Here is a 7009-nt window from a genome sequence, read left to right as displayed (position 1 = left end):
GCAAAGATGAAATTCTGCAGTTGGAAGAACAATTAGCCTGAACTCTTAAAGAAGAAGAAAGGTATTGGCGAGAGAAATTAAAAGTACAATGGATAAAATGAGGTGATCAAAATATAGGCTTCTTTCATGACAAACACCAAATGCGTAATAGGCATAATAAATTGTGCAGATTAGAGAATGGCAATGGAGGTTGGCTGTACAAAATGCAGAAAGTTGGTGACCGAGCTCAACACTTATTTCAAGAATTGTTTAAAGAAGGTAACCCAATTAATCTGGAGAATTTTCTAGTTGATTTGTAACCTCGAGTATTGGTGCGCAAAATTATGAACAATACTTTTCACAACTCTCATAATCCCCGGTCATGAACTCCAAAAACTTGGTAGCTCAATTCCATGGCATTACACAACTTCGCACAACTAACCAGCAAGTGCACTGGGTCGTCCAAGTAATACCTTACGTGAGTAAGGGTCGATCCCACGGAGATTGTTAGTATGAAGCAAGCTATGGTCATCTTGTAAATCTTAGTCAGGCAGACTCAAATGGATATGGTGATGAACGAAAATAACATAAAAGATAAAGATAGAGATACTTATGTAATTCATTGGTAGGAACTTCAGATAAGCGCATGAAGATGCCTTCCCTTCCGTCTCTCTGCTTTCCTACTGTCTTCATCCAATCCTTCTTATTCCTTTCCATGGCAAGCTCGTGTAGGGTTTCACCATTGTCAATGGCTACCTCCCATCCTCTCAGTGAAAACGATTGCATATGCTCTGTCACAGCACGCGGAATTCAGCTGTCGGTTCTCGGTCAGGCCGGAATAGAATCCATTGATTCTTTTGCGTCTGTCACTAACGCCCCGCCCGCTAGGAGTTTGAAGCACGTCACAGTCATTCAGTCATTGAATCCTACTCAGAATACCACAGACAAGGTTAGACCTTCCGGATTCTCTTGAATGCTGCCATCAGTTCTCGCCTATACCACGAAGACTCTGATCTCACGGAATGGTTGGCTCGTTTGTCAGGCGAGCACTCGGTTGTCAGGCGATCAACCATGCATCGTGCAATCAGGAATCCAAGAGATAAACATTAGAGCCTTGTTTGCTTGTAGAACAAGAGTGGTTGTCAGTCACTTTATTCATGAGTGAGAATGATGATGAGCGTCACATAATCATCACATTCATCATGTTCTTGGGTGCAAATGAATATCTTGGACAAAGAACAAGCGGAATTGAATAGAAGAACAATAGTAATTGCATTAATACTCGAGGTACAGCAGAGCTCCACACCTTAATCTATGGTGTGTAGAAACTCCACCGTTGAAAATACATAAGCATAAGGTCTAGGCATGGCCGAATGGCCAGCCTCCCAATGATCTATGATAGCATAAAACAAGAAGATAGCTACCAAGATATGATCTAAGAACTAGATGTCCAAAGATGAAAATACAATAGCAAAAGGTCCTACTTATAGAAAACTAGTAGCCTAGGGTGTACAGAGATGAGTAAATGACATAAAAATCCACTTCCGGGCCCACTTGGTGTGTGCTTGGGCTGAGCAATGAAGCAATTTCGTGCAGAGACTCTTCTTGGAGTTAAACGCCAGCTTTTATGCCAGTTTGGGCGTTTAACTCCCATTTGGGTGCCAGTTCCAGCGTTTAACGCTGGGATTCCTGAGGGTGACTTTGAACGCCAGTTTGGGCCATCAAATCTTGGGCAAAGTATGGACTATCATATATTGCTGGAAAGCCCAGGATGTCTACTTTCCAACGCCGTTGAGAGCGCAACAATTGGGCTTCTGTAGCTCCAGAAAATCCACTTCGAGTGCAGGGAGGTCAGAATCCAACAGCATCTGCAGTCCTTTTTAGTCTCTGAATCAGATTTTTGCTCAGGTCCCTCAATTTCAGCCAGAAAATACCTGAAATCACAGAAAAACACACAAACTCATAGTAAAGTCCAGAAAAGTGATTTTTAACTAAAAACTAATAAAAATATACTAAGAACTCAACTAAAACTACTAAAAACATACTAAAAACAATGCCAAAAAGTGTATAAATTATCCGCTCATCACAACACCAAACTTAAATTGTTGCTTGTCCTCAAGCAACTAAAAATCGAATAAGATAAAAAGAAGAGAATATGCAATGAATTCCAAAAACATCTATGAAGATCAGTATTAATTAGATGAGCGGGGCTTTTAGCTTTTTGCCTCTGAACAGTTTTGGCATCTCACTCTATCCTTTGAAATTCAGAATGGTTGGCTTCTTTAGGAACTCAGAATCCAGATAGTGTTATTGATTCTCCTAGTAGAGTATGATGATTCTTGAACACAGCTACTTTTTGAGTCTTGGCCGTGGCCCAAAGCACTCTGTCTTCCAGTATTACCACCGGATACATACATGCCACAGACACATAATTGGGTGAACCTTTTCAGATTGTGACTCAGCTTTGCTAGAGTCCCCAATTAGAGGTGTCCAGGGTTCTTAAGCACACTCTTATTTGCCTTGGATCACAACTCTTATTCTTTCTTTCTTTTTCTTTCTTTTTCTCTCTTTTTTTTTCGCCCCTTTTTTTTTCTTTTTTTTTCTTTTTTTTTATATTCACTGCTTTTTCTTGCTTCAAGAATCATTTTTAATGATTTTTCAGATCCTCAGTAACATGTCTCCTTTTTTATCATTCTTTCAAGAGCCAACCTTCATGAACCACAAATTCAAGATACATATGCACTGTTTAAGCATACATTCAGAGAACAAGAGTATTGCCACCACATCAAAATAATTAAACTATTATAAAATTCAAAATTCATGCAATTCTTTTTCTTTTCAATTAAGCACGTTTTTATTCAAGAAAGGTGATGGATTCATAGGACATTCATAACTTTAAGACATAGACACTAAGACACTAATGATCACAAGACACAAACATGGATAAACATAAGCAAAAAATTCGAAAAACAGAAGAATAAAGAACAAGGAAATTAAAGAACGGGTCCACCTTAGTGATGGCGGCTCTTTCTTCCTCTTGAAGATCCTATGGAGTGCTTGAGCTCCTCAATATCTCTTCCTTGTCTTTGTTGCTCCTCCCTCATGATTCTTTGGTCTTCTCTAATTTCATGAAGGATGATGGAGTGTTCTTGATGCTCCACCCTTAGTTGTCCCATGTTGGAACTCAACTCTCCTAGGGAGGTGTTTAGTTGCTCCCAATAGTTTTGTGAAGGAAAGTGCATCCCTTGAGGCATCTCAGGGATCTCATGATGAGTGGGGTCTCTTGTGTGCTCCATCCTTTTCTTAGTGATGGGCTTGTCTTCATCAATGGGGATGTCTCCCTCTATGTCAACTCCTACTGAGTAACAGAGGTGACAAATGAGATGAGGAAAGGCTAACCTTGCCAAGGTAGAGGACTTGTCCGCCACCTTATAGAGTTCTTGGGCTATAACCTCATGAACCTCTATTTCTTCTCCAATCATGATGCTATGGATCATGATAGCCCGGTCTATGGTAACTTCGGACCGGTTGCTAGTGGGAATGATTGAGCGTTGAATGAACTCCAACCATCCTCTAGCCACGGGTTTGAGGTCATGCCTTCTCAATTGAACCGGCTTGCCTCTTGAATCTTTCTTCCATTGTGCGCCCTCTTCACATATGACTGTGAGGACTTGGTCCAACCTTTGATCAAAGTTGACCCTTCTAGTGTAGGGATGTTCATCTCCTTGCATCATGGGCAAATTGAATGCCAACCTTACACTTTCCGGACTAAAATCCAAGTAATTCCCCCGAACCATAGTAAGATAATTCTTTGGATTCGGGTTCACACTTTGATCATGGTTCTTGGTGATCCATGCATTGGCATAGAACTCTTGAACCATCAAGATTCCGACTTGTTGAATGGGGTTGGTAAGAACTTCCCAACCTCTTTTTCGGATCTCATGTCGGATCTCCGGATATTCACCCTTTTTGAGTGAAAAGGGGACCTCGGGGATCACCTTCTTCAAGGCCACAACTTCATAGAAGTGGTCTTAATGCACCCTTGAGATGAATCTCTCCATCTCCCATGACTCGAAGGTGGAAGCTTTTGCCTTCCCTTTCCTCTTTCTAGAGGTTTCTCCGGCCTTGGATGCCATAAATGGTTATGGAAAAACAAAAAGCAATGCTTTTACCACACCAAACTTAAAATGTTTGCTCGTCCTCTAGCAAAAGAAGAAAGAAGAGAGTAGAAGAAGAAGAAATGAGGAGAAAGGGAATGGCTTTGTATTTGGCCAAAGGGGAAAGAGATGGTGTTTAAGGTGTGTGAAAATGAAGGAGTGAATGAGGGTTTATATAGGAGAGGGGGAGAGGGTTGTTCGGCCATTTGAGGGTGGGTTTGGGTGGGAAAGTGGTTTGAATTTGAAGGGAGGGGTAGGTGGGGTTTTATAAAGGATGGATGTGAGTGGTGAAGAGAAAGAGGGGATTTGATAGGTGAGGGGTTTTTGGGGAAGAGGTGTTGAGGTGATTGGTGAAGAAGAGAGAGAGTGGTAGGGTAGGTGGGGATCCTGTGGGGTCCACAGATCCTGAGGTGTCATGGAAAAGTCATCCCTGCACCAAATGGCATGCAAAATCACGTTTTGTGCCATTTCTGGCGTTAAACGCCGGGCTGGTGCCCATTCCTGGCGTTTAACGCCGGGTTCTTGCCCTTTTCTGGCGTTTAACGCCAGTCTGGTGCCCCTTTCTGGCGTTAAACGCCCAGAATGGTGCCAGACTGGGCGTTAAACGCCCAACAGCTAACCTTACTGGCGTTTAAACGCCAGTAAGTGCGTCCTCCAGAGTGTGCTGTTTTTCTTCCTGTTTTTCATTCTGTTTTTGCTTTTTTTCATTGATTTTGTGACTTCTCATGATCATCAACCTACAAAAAAGATAAAATATCAAAAGGAAATAGTTAATTATAAAACATTGGGTTGCCTCCCAACAAGCGCTTCTTTAATGTCATTAGCTTGACAGAGGACTCTCATGGAGCCTCACAGATACTCAGAGCCATGTTGGAACCTCCCAACACCAAACTTAGAGTTTGAATGTGGGGGTTCAACACCAAACTTAGAGTTTGGTTGTGGCCTCCCAACACCAAACTTAGAGTTTGACTGTGGGGGCTCTGTTTGGCTCTGTTTTGAGAGAAGCTCTTCATGCTTCTTTTCCATGGTGATAGAGGGATATCCTTGAGCCTTAAACACAAAGGATTCTTCATTCACTTGAATGATTAACTCTCCTCTATCAACATCAATCACAGCCTTTGCTGTGGCTAGGAAGGGTCTGCCAAGGATGATGGATTCATCCATGCACTTCCCAGTCTCTAGGACTATGAAATCAGCAGGGATGTAATGGTTTTCAATCTTCACCAAAACATCCTCTACAAGTCCATGAGCTTGTTTTCTTGAGTTGTCTGCCATCTCTAATGAGATTTTTGCAGCTTGCACCTCAAAGATCCCTAGCTTCTCCATTACAGAGAGGGGCATAAGGTTTACACTTGACCCTAAGTCACACAAGGCCTTCTTGAAGGTCATGGTGCCTATGGCACAAGGTATTGAAAACTTCCCAGGATCCTGCCTCTTTTGAGGCAGTTTCTGCCTAGACAAGTCATCCAGTTCTTTGGTGAGCAAAGGGGGTTCATCCTCCCAAGTCTCATTTCCAAATAACTTGTCATTTAGCTTCATGATTGCTCCAAGGTATTTAGCAACTTGCTCTTTAGTGACATACTCATCCTCTTCAGAGGAAGGATACTCATCAGAGCTCATGAATGGCAGAAGTAATTCCAATGGAATCTCTATGGTCTCATTTTGAGCCTCAGATTCCCATGGTTCCTCATTGGGGAACTCAATGGAGGCCAGTGGACGTCCAGTGAGGTCTTCCTCAGTGGCGTTCACTGCCTCTTCTTCCTCCCAGAATTCGGCCATGTTGATGGCTTTGCACTCTCCTTTTGGATTTTCTTCTGTGTTGCTTGGGAGAGTACTAGGAGGGAGTTCAGTAACTTTCTTGCTCAGCTGTCCCACTTGTGCCTCTAAATTCCTAATGGAGGACCTTGTTTCAGTCATGAAACTTTGAGTGGTTTTGATTAGATCAGAGACCATGGTTGCTAAGTCAGAGGGATTCTGCTTAGAACTCTCTGTCTGTTGCTGAGAAGATGATGGAAAAGGCTTGCCATTGCTAAACCTGTTTCTTCCACCATTATTGTTATTGAAACCTTGTTGAGGTCTTTCTTGATTCTTCCATGAGAAATTTGGGTGATTTCCCCATGAAGAATTGTAGGTGTTTCCATAGGGTTCTCCTAGGTAATTCACCTCTTCCATTGAAGGGTTCTCAGGATCATAGGCTTCTTCTTCAGATGAAGCATCCTTAGTACTGCTTGGTGCATTTTGCATTCCAGACAGACTTTGAGAGATCAAATTGACTTGTTGGGTCAATATCTTGTTCTGAGCCAATATGGCATTCAGAGTGTCAATCTCAAGAACTCCTTTCTTCTGACTTGTCCCATTGTTCACAGGATTCCTTTCAGAAGTGTACATGAATTGGTTATTTGCAACCATTTCAATCAGCTCTTGAGCTTCTGTAGGCGTCTTCTTCAAATGAAGAGATCCTCCAGCAGAGCTATCCAGAGACATCTTGGATAGTTCAGAGAGACCATCATAGAAAATACCTATGATGCTCCATTCAGAAAGCATGTCAGAAGGACACTTTCTGATTAATTGTTTGTATCTTTCCCAAGCTTCATAGAGGGATTCTCCATCCTTCTGTCTGAAGGTTTGGACTTCCACTCTAAGCTTGCTCAATTTTTGAGGTGGAAAGAACTTTGCCAAGAAGGCATTGACTAGCTTTTCCCATGAGTCTAGGCTTTCTTTAGGTTGAGAATCCAACCATGTTCTAGCTCTGTCTCTTACAGCAAAAGGGAATAGCATAAGTCTATAGACCTCAGGGTCTACCCCATTAGTCTTGACAGTGTCACAGATTTGCAAGAACTCAGCTAAAAACTGATGAGGATCTTCCAATGGAA

At 42.1% G+C, this 7009-nt stretch overlaps 1 non-coding gene across 1 annotated transcript; it reads left to right on the top strand.

The window, feature by feature from the left end:
* Positions 1 to 6674: 6674 nt before the first annotated feature.
* LOC130983522 (small nucleolar RNA R71) lies at positions 6675 to 6782 on the top strand. Its single transcript, XR_009087507.1, has one exon. It is a non-coding gene; the product is annotated as a small nucleolar RNA R71 (small nucleolar RNA).
* Positions 6783 to 7009: the final 227 nt, after the last annotated feature.

The sequence above is a fragment of the Arachis stenosperma genome, chromosome 5, assembly GCF_014773155.1.
Source record: "Arachis stenosperma cultivar V10309 chromosome 5, arast.V10309.gnm1.PFL2, whole genome shotgun sequence".
Classification (NCBI taxonomy): Eukaryota; Viridiplantae; Streptophyta; class Magnoliopsida; order Fabales; family Fabaceae; genus Arachis; species Arachis stenosperma.
This window is presented reverse-complemented; position numbering and strand designations above follow the sequence as displayed.